This window comes from Halichoerus grypus, chromosome 5, assembly GCF_964656455.1.
Source record: "Halichoerus grypus chromosome 5, mHalGry1.hap1.1, whole genome shotgun sequence".
NCBI classification, from domain to species: Eukaryota; Metazoa; Chordata; class Mammalia; order Carnivora; family Phocidae; genus Halichoerus; species Halichoerus grypus.
In genome coordinates this window covers 107976094-107989797 of record NC_135716.1, presented here as the reverse complement: position 1 = coordinate 107989797, position 13704 = coordinate 107976094, and the positions used below count along the sequence as shown (strand labels likewise).

The window sequence follows — 13704 nt, the reverse complement described above, 5'->3', positions numbered from 1 at the left end:
TCCTTGTGCATATTCTTTAGAGCTAATCTAATTGTTACAATTTAGCACTGCATAGAAACGGTGAAAAGTGAACAGGCAAAACATGTAATGGAAGTAGTCATATGGATTTTTTTCAACACATGTTATAGGCTGTCTCTTAAAAAACAATTTAAACTAGGAAGAATTTTCTATAAAATTTATTTTGGTATTCACATTTTGTCTTAATCATTTATATTTCACCTCATTCTACAATGGATTTGACTCACCTCACACAGACAAGAAAAACAGTGCAAAAATTTGCAACTATTAGTTGATGGAGTCAAGATGAAATAAGGGAAAGTGTTATTTTGCAAATAAAACGAGTGAAGTGATTTAAGATGAAATTTTATGGTTTTATTTGCTGTGCTTGGGAAATTCTTGGTTTCTTATATATGTGTATTTTATCTTTAAATGAAAGTTTCTGTCCATTTGGAATTGAAGATTGATGAGTTATAAACTAGCTCTTATAGTTCAGTTTATGTCTCTCAGTAAAAGTATATTATAATGAAGTAAGTCTTGCAAGTAGATACATATTTACTGTAGATATGTAACACTTGTGCTATCCATTATAAATATGTAGTAATATAAGTGATATATCCATGAACAGAGACACCTTATGCACAAGAGAAGCAATTGATATTTGAAATTAATTCTGGTAACTCCAGACAATATTGACCCTTTATTCTGATTTTCTTATACATCTTGCACAAACCATAATTGTTTACCATGATTTTAACAGATTCTTTAGGTTAATAACATTCTTTTCTGACAGAATCTCTTATCACTGTGTGGGCTTAGTTTAAGCCTTTATTCCCTCAACTTGGCTTGTTGACTGTTTCATAGTGTACCATTTTTAAAGGTAAAGTCAAGAGTGGGACAATGAGTGATACATGATCTTTGCTTATAATTATCACTATAGATTCTTAAATTATTTACTGATAGAAATTATTTTATTTTATAGAAGAGAAAAACAGCGTTGATTGAATAACTCCCAGGTCCTAGGCATTCTACTAGGCACAGTAGATGTACTGGATCAGATACATTATTTAATCCTTAACACAAAATAGATAAATTCAAGATTTTACATACAGTTTCTGAGAAGTTTAAAAATTCACATCCAGGTCATTAAACAGCTTAGTGTAAAATATCAAGAAATTCTAGCTAGCATCAAGCACGGGACCATAACAATCCCTTCCTTGGACTTGAAGGAGTTTGTGCGTTTTGCCCATTTGGGTATAGTTAGACGTGTCTTTGTGTGTTTGGATTCTGGGTGGAGTCCTGGTTAGAAGTCACCTGGATTCTTCTAGGGAATTCATCTCTGTTTTCCTTGTAACCTCATGGCCCTGGTGAAATTTCTTTTAAGTAGTAATGAAATGTCTTTCTCATAAAAGATTATGAAGCCCTGGCATAATTGTATCCTACTCTATACATTTATTATTCATTTTTCCGGTGTTCTGCATTTTTTGCATTAAAAGCATATGAATAAAGTTCACTACTTAATAAATTTGTCTTCATCTTCTAGCTCTATTTTGAATATTTCAATATACCTTTATTTCTGCACTCTGATAAGAAAGATGAAGATAATGTAAATTCACCTGTTTTTACTAAATGACTTCATCATTTACCTGTTTTAATGGTTTTGCATCTTGTTATAACTGGGTTTTTATATTAAGTATCCCCAGATATTTTTTGAATGTTAGATGAGTTAAAAGTTTCAAAAATCAAATAATGGTATGGACTCTGGTAGTTTTGATAATTTACAAGAGGTAACCATTTTTTTTCTATGTAAATATGTAATTTTATACAAAATTAAAATCACACTGTGCAGTTCTGTGTTATGTTTTATTGTAATTGTTATTTTAGTAAAAATTTTTAGAAAATTTTAATAGCTGTCTAGCATGCTAGTGGATTTGTAGTACTTTTGAAAGTACCTTTATTGGACATTTAATCTACTTCCATACTTTTTATTAACATATATATGGCATTGTGACAAACACCCTGTAGATAACTTTTTTGTCTTTCAGATTATTTCCTGAGACTAGATTCCTAGAGCTAGATTTATTGGGTCAAAGAAAATGTTAGAGACTCCTGATTCTTACTGCAAATATCTTTCTAGAAAGATGGTATTAATTTGAATGGTATATGAGGCTGGCTATTCCACTTTTTTGTCTACCAGCATTGAGTATTATATTTTGGATTTGTTAGGATATTAATTTGATAGGAATACGAATGTGTCAAACTATTATTTTAATTTTTACTATTTTATGAGCTAGCTTACAATTTTTAAATGCTTATTAGACATTTACAAGTCTCTATTAGTTGTCTAAGTTCTTTCTATTGGGATGTACAATACATGTAAAATGTGTATTAAGGGTATTCATACTTCATAAGAGCTGAGTCTTCAACTTGATTCACAATATTTTAGACTAGCCAATTTATAGAAAAATTATTTTTAAATAATATATCTCAATCCAAAAGTATCCATCTATGGGACGTGAAGTTAACTCCCCCCCCCCCCCCCCCCACACATTTGTGGATATTGTGATCTTTATAAGGAACCACTTGTGTTTTGCCTTTTAAAGTAGTTTTCAAACACCCTTTATAGTAACATTCAGTATTACTTTAGTGAGGTCACTTCTTCTGGAATGGGAACTAAATCTTTCCTATGTTTATTTGCCTCTAGTGAAATTTAGTAAGTCAGGTGACTTCAGCATACAACAGACTAGTATCAATGGGATCCATTTCCTGCTGAGTCTTCCTCAAACAGTACTTATTCAAAATGAAATAATAGATCTCCCTTTATTTCAAAGATTCTGTAAGAACACAAATAACTAGGTGATCCTTCTTTTCTGCAAATATTTAGGGGGATTCACTTTACCTTGCATAATTTTTATATCTAAGAGCTTCACTGAATTTGGAATCAATATAATATATTTTAATTGGTTTATTTTACACAATAATTTTTTAAGACTAGCTTTTATACCTGGCTTCTCTTCTTTTTCTTTTAGTAACTAGGGATTATAGTGTCTCAGAAAATTAATTTTTTCAAGAAGGAAAACTGAGGGCTTTGTAATTAATTAGAACTCTGACATCTAAATACATAATCACAAACCTGGCAGACTATTAGTTATTCACATATTCTACTTCATAGAACAAAGTGATAAAAATCCTTGAGATTTATAAATTGAGACATCGTTACTATGATCATTTTATCATGTTTAAGAAGTGTAGTTAATTTATTAAGGGGTGGATCACTTTTAGAAAAACTGCTAGAAGTAATTTTTCATGATCTTGTTGTCTACCTTTTAAGAATTAGGGAAGATAATTTGTACAAAGAATACTTAAGTTAGAGCTTTCTATGCATTTTGAGTTGAATAAAGTAGCAGTCAGCCATCTCATCATATGGCCTTAACAGAAAGGCAAAATAAATTTTTTATGAGAAATCTGTTGACCTTAAAATAATTGATAATGGAGAACAGCTATAACAAACCTTTGTTCATAAAGGTAGATCTGTAGTTCCATAGAACAGTCTATAAAGTTTTTCTGCACATTGAAATCACCAGGCCCTACCCTAGACTGAGAATCATGAATAGTGAGTCCTAGGAGTTTGTAGTTTTTTAAGATCTCAAGATGGTTTTACTGTGTAATTAGGGAATTGATAATTACTGCTATAGAGAAAAGTTTGTAATTTTTAGATGCTAAATTTTAGCTTTTTAGCAAAGTTAAGGGCATTCTCAAAGAACTTCTTTATAGCTATTAAACAGTATTTTATACTTTGTTTATTCATGCCAAATAAATATATCTTGGTACAATTGTTCTGGTAGAATATTGTTTAGCTGTTAAGTTGAATTTGTTTTTTTCTGTGTTGGTAATATGTAAAATTAACAAGCTTTAAAATATTCTTTTAATTTTTTTTTTTTAAGATTTTATTTATTTATTTGACAGAGAGAACAAGTAGGCAGAGAGGCAGGCAGAGGGAGAGGGAGAAGCAGGCTCCCCGCTGAGCCGGGAGCCTGATGCGGGGCTTGATCCCAGGACTCCGGGATCACGACCTGAGCCGAAGGCAGCCGCTTAACCAACTGAGCCACCCAGGCGCCCTCTTTTAAAGTTATTTTTAAGTGATTTCTGAATCTTGTTTTGTTACTTTTGAATGGCTTATTCACATGGTAATTTTAAAAAACTTTTTACTGTCAAAGAGTTCAGTCATCATATAGCAATGTAGTGAATCCCACATTCGTAAAATCTTGATTTAGTAGTTTCTACACTTGTTTTATCTGTTAATTTTTTCTATTGTATTTTGAAGCAAATCCTTGACATCATGTCATGTCATCTCAAACATTATCATAATATCTTTAAAATAATGACATTTTCTTACCAAACCATAATATGATTATCATACCCATCAAGTTTGACAGTGATTTCTTAATGTCATTGAATACCCAATCCATCTTCAAATTTCCCCAGTTGTCTCAAAAAATGTATTTTAAGAGTTGATTTGTTCAGAATAGGATCCTCTCAAGGGCCATACATTTGGTTGTTATTTCTCCTAAGACACTATTAATCTGTGATAGTCCTCTCCCTTCATCTCCACCCTCAGTTCCTCTGACTTAATGAAGAAACCAAGTTATTTTGAGAAAAAGTCCTACAGTCTTGATTGGTGTGGCTGTTTCTTTGTAGTGTCATCTTAACTTGTTCCTCCATCCATTGCATTTTTTATGTAAACCAGAAGTTAGCTCCAAAAGCTTGATTAGATTTAGGTTGTGGTATTTATTTATATTTTTCAAGCAAGAATACTTTATAGGTTCTTGTGTTTGATACTGTATCTCAGTTGGAAGCATAAAACATCTGGTTATCCCACGTTTAGTGATGCTTTAAGATAGATTGAGGTTCAGGTAGTGACATTCTGATCCTTCCATTATATTTTTCTAATGGTTTGAGTAGTACCCACCAGTGATTGGTCCTTAATTTATTTCATTTGGGGGTTGTGAATGTTGCCTTTCTCCCCTAATTCACATATTTCTCTATATTAATTAGTTGAAAATCTTTGTAGAGTTTTCCTTCATCAACTAGGGCTGTTTATCTTGTAATACGGTTTGTACAGGACAGTTAAATTCTTGCATTTAGGGGCGCCTGGGTGGCTCAGTCGTTAAGCGTCTGCCTTCAGCTCAGGTCATGATCCCAGGGTCCTGGGATCGAGCCCCACATCGGGCTCCATGCTCCGCAGGAAGCCTGCTTCTCCCTCTCTCACTCCCACTGCTTGTGTTCCCTCTCTCACTGTGTCTGTCTCTGTCAAATAAATAAATAAAATCTTTAAAAAAAAAAAAAAAATTCTTGCATTTATTTGTTGGTTTTTGGTGGAAGAAATTGATGCCCAGCTTTTGTTTTTTCACTAATTTTTAAAGATTTTTTATTTATTTATTTGAGAGAGAGAGAGAATGAGAGACAGAGAGCATGAGAGGGAGGAGGGTCAGAGGGAGAAGCAGACTCCCTGCCGAGCAGGGAGCCCGATGACTAATTTTTAAACCAGTGTATGAATGGGTACAGCCTAGCTTCTTCCCAGTACTGCTTTAAACTCTAGAAACTGTAGGTTGCCTCCAGGTTCTGATAGCCCCAGAGTGATTTGAGATAGTGACTTCAGTCCAGAAGTGAGCTGTTTTTTGTTTATTAATGTAATAATCATTTTTTATTTTGGTCTTAGCCAGTGGTTCAAAAAAGGGAATGGGTAGTGGATAAGGGACTAAACAGAGTTAATTAAAATTTAGATCTGTTTCAAGAAGGAATTCATCCCCCTAAAATAAAGAACCAGGAAGCATTAGTATTTCCTTACTAAATACCACTAGAATATAAATCACTCCTCTCTTGTAGTTAATTGTGAGAGGAAAAAAAAATGATCTACAGATACGAGTGTGAGTTTTCTCAAAGGATTAAAATCCCTTAGGTGATGTTTTCCTTGTATCCATGTGTATGTGTAGTCTGTTTATAGTTTTTAAATATGATTCTATAGGATGTGCAATAAAAACAAACATCTTTTGTGAAACATTGGTATCTTATATATGCTATTTCAGTAGAGTGATGAGGGGGGAACTGCAAAGCTAGACTAATTGGAAATTAATTAGTATGTAGCAGTGAGCTAATAGAGCAGTATTCATATGTTTTCTTATATTTAAATGATGCCTATGTTTTCCCATGTGTGTTTTTAGAAAATAAGATATTCATTCATTGTTGTCTTTTAGATATTATTTAATAAATTAGGGTGTTTCAGTATCCTCCAAGGTGAATGCCATTTGGAAATTCTTATTTGTTTTTCTGCTGAGCCATTCAATAGCCACAGAGCTTAGGAAGAACAAAATTACCACCTGGTATTTTCATGAATTTATAAGGCTACTTTCAGTTAATTACTGTGATATGTAGGCCATTAAGTAGACTTTTCTAAAAAGAAATGCTGGTCAAAATGAGTCTTAAGGATACTTTATACCAGTTTCTAAAAGGTGGGGTCTTTTAGATGATTGGTATAGATAGAAGGGATTAGCTGTTTTTTTCCTACCACTATTTGTTTTCCCTATAAAAATTTGGCTCCACTGTCGAAATGCCTAGATCTTTTGGGGGTAATTCCTGTGATAGGAATAAATATTTAGAAAATTACTAGTTTAAAAGGAGTTACTTGGGTGCCACCTTAATTGCTACAGTTCTTCATATATTGTATAGCAAAAACACATGAAATACTATGGCTTAGAATGAAATTGTCTCAGTGCCTGGAACCAAAAGGTTGTCTGATGCATATGGATACTAATCACTAGCCATTTCTTGAATATGCATTAAGTGCCCACATCATTCTTAGCCCTTGTGAGTTACCCTCACATTATCCCTAAATGAAGTTATTCTTATTGTCCCCCACTTCATAGATTTAGAAACTGGGACACAAAAAGATTAGCAGTTTGCTCATATTCCCATAATTAGTGAGTGGCTGAGATAGGCATTCTGGCAGTCTGGCTCCAAAGTTCATGCTCCTAACAAACAATTGAATAAAATATACTATAGATAGCTGGGCCTTTTAGCCTGTTTTCTTTTCCCCTATAGAGTTAATGACAGAACAATGTCATACATGTAGTAAATATGTAAGTCCTATAATTTTAATTTTCCCCCATATACTAATTCTTTTTTCACCATATACTAAGGTGTTTTCTTTTGCCAAGACAGATTGTTTTTTTGTTGCCAAGTCCATTCAGTGTTTAACCTGATTATTATGATTGAAAAATCAAAAGTATTGTTCATATGTCCCTTCAAAATTGAATCCATAATAGAGATGTATATATAACACGCAAACCAAAATATAGTAAACTGAGTTTATATTTTTATGTTTTCACAAAATGTACATTAAAACTTAAAAACTAAAATCTTAATTTTAACAAAGCCCTAATCTATAATATCCCATTATAAGATTGCGTTATAGCAAAGAAAATTATGTTCATAAAATCAGACTGAATAATTCATCTACTACAGATGCATTTGCAAGTCATCGTCCAACAAAAACTAAAACAATTACAAATACACAAACATTCTAGAAGTATTTCCTAGAAATATTAAACTACATAGATTTTTAGAGTGTATCACTGAATGCCATAACATTAAAAATTTTTTTAAAAGCCATATAATTAGAAAAGCAGTATTTTATCATGTTCAGTGTATCATATTTTTGGTCAGAAGTCACATGAAAATACCTGTACTAACTCACTGTCCTATAACTTTGGCTTTCTCATTTCATTTCTGTTTTAACATGTAAGAAGTAAGAAACTATAGAAGTTAAGTTGAAACTTCTCCACGTGTGCATTCTTAGAAAATGAGTTCTTTGGATTATTGAACTATCCTCCATTTTGCTATGGCTGAATAAGTAATGAGCTGAGATAGACTTGTTCATTTACAATACCTGTCAATGGATAAAATTTTAACTTCTAAATCATAAATTAACTTGAAGCAATAACCTTTAGAGAGTTTAACTCTTTGAGTCCTTTTTAAATAATATTTGAATGAATGTGTGTTGAATAATTTTTGTTTTCTTGGTAAGGGAAATGTGTTGGTGGTAGTTGCATACTTTGGAAGTATAATGGGCCACAGGTGTGATATGAACATTAGAAGAAATAAGGTTACCATGTCGGTGTATATTTACTTATTCCCCAGCATTCTCAAATAGGATAAGCTTATTCCTGTAGGGCTAAAATGTTATTCATAGACTGCCTTTTAACTATCCAGGGTAAAATCTTCATATAAAGTTCTTAATGGATGATCACATAGCCTTTGCTTGAAATATCTGTTAGGTTCACCCATTATATTGTTCTCAGGTATAGTTTTAAGAAATTTTATTTACTTTCATTTTCAAGACAGTCTGTCAGATACTTGAATTTATTCTAGTGTTACTGTTCATATTTTTCAGGCTAAACAGCCTGAATTCAGTAGTAACCAACGCTAGCCTTTGGATATAAAAGGTAGGTTTAAATTAAATCAGACTGTAGATTCTAATTTGAAAAAGTGTTGGTTTTTAAGAGTTAACAGTTATATAGTATGGCTGAAACAAAGAAAAGCCTTTCTAAAGTATGTTACTGCTGCTTCTGTAATTGATAGAATAATAACTGTGTTCGTGACCACAGTATAAAATGTGCCTCTTTCTAAAGCAGGTGAAAATTAGGTAGAAGATTTTCACTAGTTCCTCTAAAGATACACGAAAACAATAGGTAACATATAGGAAATTTCATTTCAATTCTTCTCTTGATCTTTTTCCCCCTGAGTTCTTTCTAACTTCATTATTTTGCTTCCCTTTTAGCTTCTATACTTTTTTTTTTTCCTGTTGATCTTGATTTCAATTTAACGGTGTTACTCTCTGAGTTTACCTTTCCTCTGAGCCCCATTTTCTAGATATTTCTGAAAGCCTTGTTAAGTAATTGCCATGAGCATTTCATACCTCTGAACAGATTCTGCCTCACCTCAGTGGCATCCTCGTTAATTCATTCATTGAATTATTCAGCGTTCATTTTAGCACTGTGCTAGGCACTTCAGGGATTCAGAAGGTTTCTGTTGTGTAATCTGGTTTACAGTCTGGTGGAGGCAGCAAACATCTGAGTAGCTCTAATGTGAGGCAAAATGAAATCTGTAATAGAGTTGGTGTCATATTAGAACAAAATGAAATGTCTAATGAGACTCATTATCTGAAGGAGAAATTGGGAGGGTTTTATGGGCCAAAGGCCATTTGATTTGGATATGAATAAGAATAAAAAACAGCATGAGCAGATGTGATAAAGTATATATCATGTTTAGGGAGTGACAAGCATTCAGTTATTAACAAGCCATATTGGAGACTGGAGACTATTAATGTCTAAATAAGATGTAGTTGTGAATCTAAACCGGGGACATGAAATGAGAATGAAGAGAAACAAATATGGAAAAAATTAAACAAAAGTAATAGTTACTTCATGGAACACTACATCAAAAACTAATGATGTAATGTATGGTGAGTAACATAATAAAAAATAAAAAAGTAATAGTATTTGGCATCTTATTGATATGAGTACTTATGAATAATTAAACTTGGGGAGAAGTCCGCTAGACAGTAGGAAATTCTGCCTACCACTTGGACAATAGTTCCATGAGCTTGTGAATTTGGAGAACAGATGTGTGATATTTTAAAAGCTTGGCTTACGTTTCTTCAGGTATAAGAGGGCAAGAGGATTAATGACTTGAAATTAAAATTGAAACTTAAGCAGTGCACATTTATATTGTGGGAAAAATTAAGAAATTGAGGAATTAGATAAATAGGATTAAAATTAGAAGTTCCTATTCAGTTCAGTAGTTCCCATAAGGTTATTCATGAGAGTGGGTGTAAATCAAATTATAATGGATTAAGGATATAAATATGATAAGAAAGCATTTATTACTCTTTGAAGAAGTGTGCTATAAAAAAAGGAAAGAGAAATGGAATGGTAATTGAGTAAAACAGGGCCGGGGGAAAAATGTTTGCATTGAGGAACTATGCATAATCGAATGGGCTCCAAATCCAGATGTCCTGAGTTCAAAATCTGTGTTAGCTTCACTGTCTTGGCCTCCACATTTGTAATGGATGTAATGACAGTGTTACAAGGCTATTGTGAGGATTAAATGTGTTAGTAAGTGCAGTTTGTATAGTGCTTGGATTATAATGAATGCTCATTTCGTATTAACTAGTATTTTTTGTGGGCTTTTTTGAAGACTTATTTATTTTAGCATGAGTCGGAGGGGGAGAAGAAGAAGGAGAGAGAATCTCAAGCAGACTCCTTGTTGAGTGTGGAGCCTGACACATGGCTTGATCTCAAGACTCTGAGATCAGGACCTGAGCTGAGACCAAGAGTTGGACGCTTAACCAACTGTGCCACCCACACACCCCTAGTATTTGTTCTTAAGGCTAGCTTAAGTCCTAGAATTGATTGTAGAGGATTGGATCTAGAGTATAGTGAAAATGCTGGAGCCTAAAAAAATAAAAAAGTACTTGATTAGGATCATTGTGAGAACTAGAAGGGATTATTATCAAGCTCACATAGAAATATGGGGGGGGGGCGGTGGAATGTAGGGGCAGAGCTGGGGCCAGAACTGAAGTCATCAGCTATGTAGTCCATATTCTTTCTTCTCACCATTCTATGTTTTTATGAAGAAAGGGAAAAGGGGGAAACAGATGAAAAAAGGGAGTACTTTTGAAGTTGGTTGAAAAATTTGAGGAAATTCTGATCTCATTATTAGACTTTCTGAACATACCAAGATTGAGAGTAGGATGTGGGGCTTAAGTCTGATGGGTTTGTAGGGAACCCTTGCAGATAGACTTGGATATCAGCTAATGTTAAATACCAAAATCTTTATGGAATCAGTTTTGGGGTGTGTATGTGTGTTTTCACTGTAGTGCTCACTACAGCAGCACATATACTAAAATTGGAATGTTTTCACTCTAATACTTACCCAGATGAAAGCTTAGCCAAAATACAAGATTGGATTTATCCATGTGTGGCATTGAAGAACATCAAAAAAACACTTAGGCTACATTGTAAAGTTAAGCCAAGGAAAAATAGAAAGGGAACTAGTCAACATAGAGGCCAAAAGTGGATTCAGTAATTGTATGGAGTAGGAGAATTGAGAAAGATGGAAGAATGAAGTCAGGAAAGGGGATTTTAAATATTGGAAAAAGAGAAAAATCAAAGATGTAGCAAGAGAAGTTGCTAAAATGGATTGGTGTAGTAAAAATTGTCAAAGAAGTTTTAAAAAAATTGTGAACCAAGGGTATTTGCTGTATCACAAGATGATGATGGGCTGGGAGAGAAGGAGGAAATAAAGCCAGGTGCTAAAGTCTTTCTGTGATGAGAGAAAATGTTCCAGTGACCTGATGGTTGTTTTAATGAGAAATGATTGGTTGCAGAATCTGTCTTAATTGATGGTGGTAGAACTGCAGTACGAAAGCAACATTGGGTGGTAGGGTAGAAATGATGAATAATGCATCCTTTTTCCTTCCTTTGGGGAAGGGTTTAGGGAGATAAAAATGACTTTGAGAGGGTTATAAGAAAAGTTTCATTAGGATAAAGCAAGCTTTTAATTAAAAAGTTTCTCTAAGGAACACATTGAATAAAAATGTAGTTGTTAATGGTAGAAAAGAGAATGGATTCCAGCAGGCAAAATAAGGAAAGGAAGGTGGTAGAAGAGGAGGAATGGATTGTTTCAGGAAAGAATACCGTTTGTCATTCTTGTCAAAAGTGAAAGTTTCAGTTTCAAATCAGGAAATAAAATGTAAAAAACTGCCCTCCCCACCCAAGACCCTATACTTGATGAATTAGAAAGGGCCTCAAAGTCCCACCCCCTGTCCTCTCTTCAGTAGTATGTGAGACAACTACCAGATGTCTTGAACCAGAGTAAAGAAGTTTTAGATTGGGAAATGAAGGGATAAAACAAATTCCGTATCTTTAAAAATCATGGATAAAATTGTCATAGTCAACAGGAGCTTAAGGAGACATGACTAAATGTAATATGGGATCCTGGAACAATAAAGGATATTAGATGCACACCAAGGAGGTCTGGCAAAGTATGGACTTTAGTTAATAATAATATATCAATATTGGCTGATTAATTGCAGCAACTATACTATACTAATGTAAGATGTTAATAATAGAGGGAGAAGGAAGTACCCAGGTTATATAGGAACTCTGTAGAATCTTCAGTTTTTCTGTAAATCTAAAACATAAATCTTACTAAAAATCATAGATAAATTTGTAAATGATGTAAAGTAAGTTAACAAAAAGTTTCCATTCTTCTGAACAAGATTAAGGATGTCTATGTGACCTTAAGGGAAGAGGGACAGATAAGTAAGTTATATCCCTTCATCCCACTGGACTTTGTATCCTATACATGGCTGTGTGTTCATCCATTTCAGTGGAGTAAGGGTTAGTAATAATAATGTGTCAGAACTAACATGAGCAATTTATAAAATTGCCGAGTCACTCAAAATGTCTGGGTGGCCCACCTGATGAAGATCATTTCACATGGAAAGTATCCCTGTGATACCTTTGTATGGCAGTTTATGAAGTTCTTCAACATTATTTTGTTATAACAGTCCTGGAAGTAGAACAGGTATTTTTGATCTCTCATCATCAACATGCATTAATAATCTTTTTTTCCAGCATACCTACTGCCTTAGCTAAAGATGTAAATCATTAAAATTACAGCCAAAAATAATTTGCTGGAGCCAAATGTATGTAACATGTTTTATACTATTTTTACAAAGGGAAGATGGTAAATTTATTGACTTACAGCTAGGAGTTAATATGAAAAATACAATACAGAATTTTTCAGAATTTATTATTATGGTATAAATAGTGCATCATGAAATATTTTGTAGGTCGTTTTTATTGTAGAAGACATTTAGGTTAAACCTAAATTTTTTTTTCTTAGTTGACAGTAATTTTTCAGAGAAGAGCATACTGAGAGAAATTGTAGAATCTTTCATTAGAGGCTTTAAAAGTCCAGTAAAAACTCAAGACTAATTCCAGGGATTTAGAACTGTGTAAAGATGGCTTAAATAGCTTTTCTAAGTTATCAGTCTGGGGGGGGGGGTGGCGGCGGAGAGGAAATAGTGGAAGAAAAGTACATGCTAGTGGCATCAAGGACAGTGACTGCGTACTTTCACACCATACTCTGGGCTTCCTAAAATGAAGAAAAATGACTTGGTAGAATGAAGGGGGGGAAATCGGAGGGGGAGACGAACCATGAGAGACTATGGACTCTGAGAAACAAACTGAGGGTTCTAGAGGGGAGGGAGTTGGGGGGATGGGTTAGCCTGGTGATGGGTATTAAAGAGAGCATGTACTGAATGGAGCACTGGGTGTTACATGCAAACAATGAATCATGGAACACTACATCAAAAACTAATGATGTAATGTATGGTGATTAACATAATAAAATTTAAAAAAAAAGAATATATCATAACCTGAGACACTAGCACAGTGACCCAGATTATAAAATGGATAGGTGATAATAAATGGAAAAGTGGGGAGACATGAAGTAGCTTTTGGATAGTAGTAGCAACAGTGGGGATCTCACAGCTTACATTCCACTTTTTGCTCAGCTTCCCGGGAAACTACCTCCATACTAGGAAGGAGGTAAATTGCATCTCCTTTGAGCCCATTTTCT

General features: G+C 33.7%; 1 protein-coding gene across 6 annotated transcripts in view; it reads left to right on the top strand.

Annotated features, from left to right (window-relative positions):
* Window positions 1-13704, top strand: part of PTBP2 (polypyrimidine tract binding protein 2) — a 94566-nt gene that overhangs the window by 66871 nt on the left and 13991 nt on the right. The window lies entirely within an intron of this gene.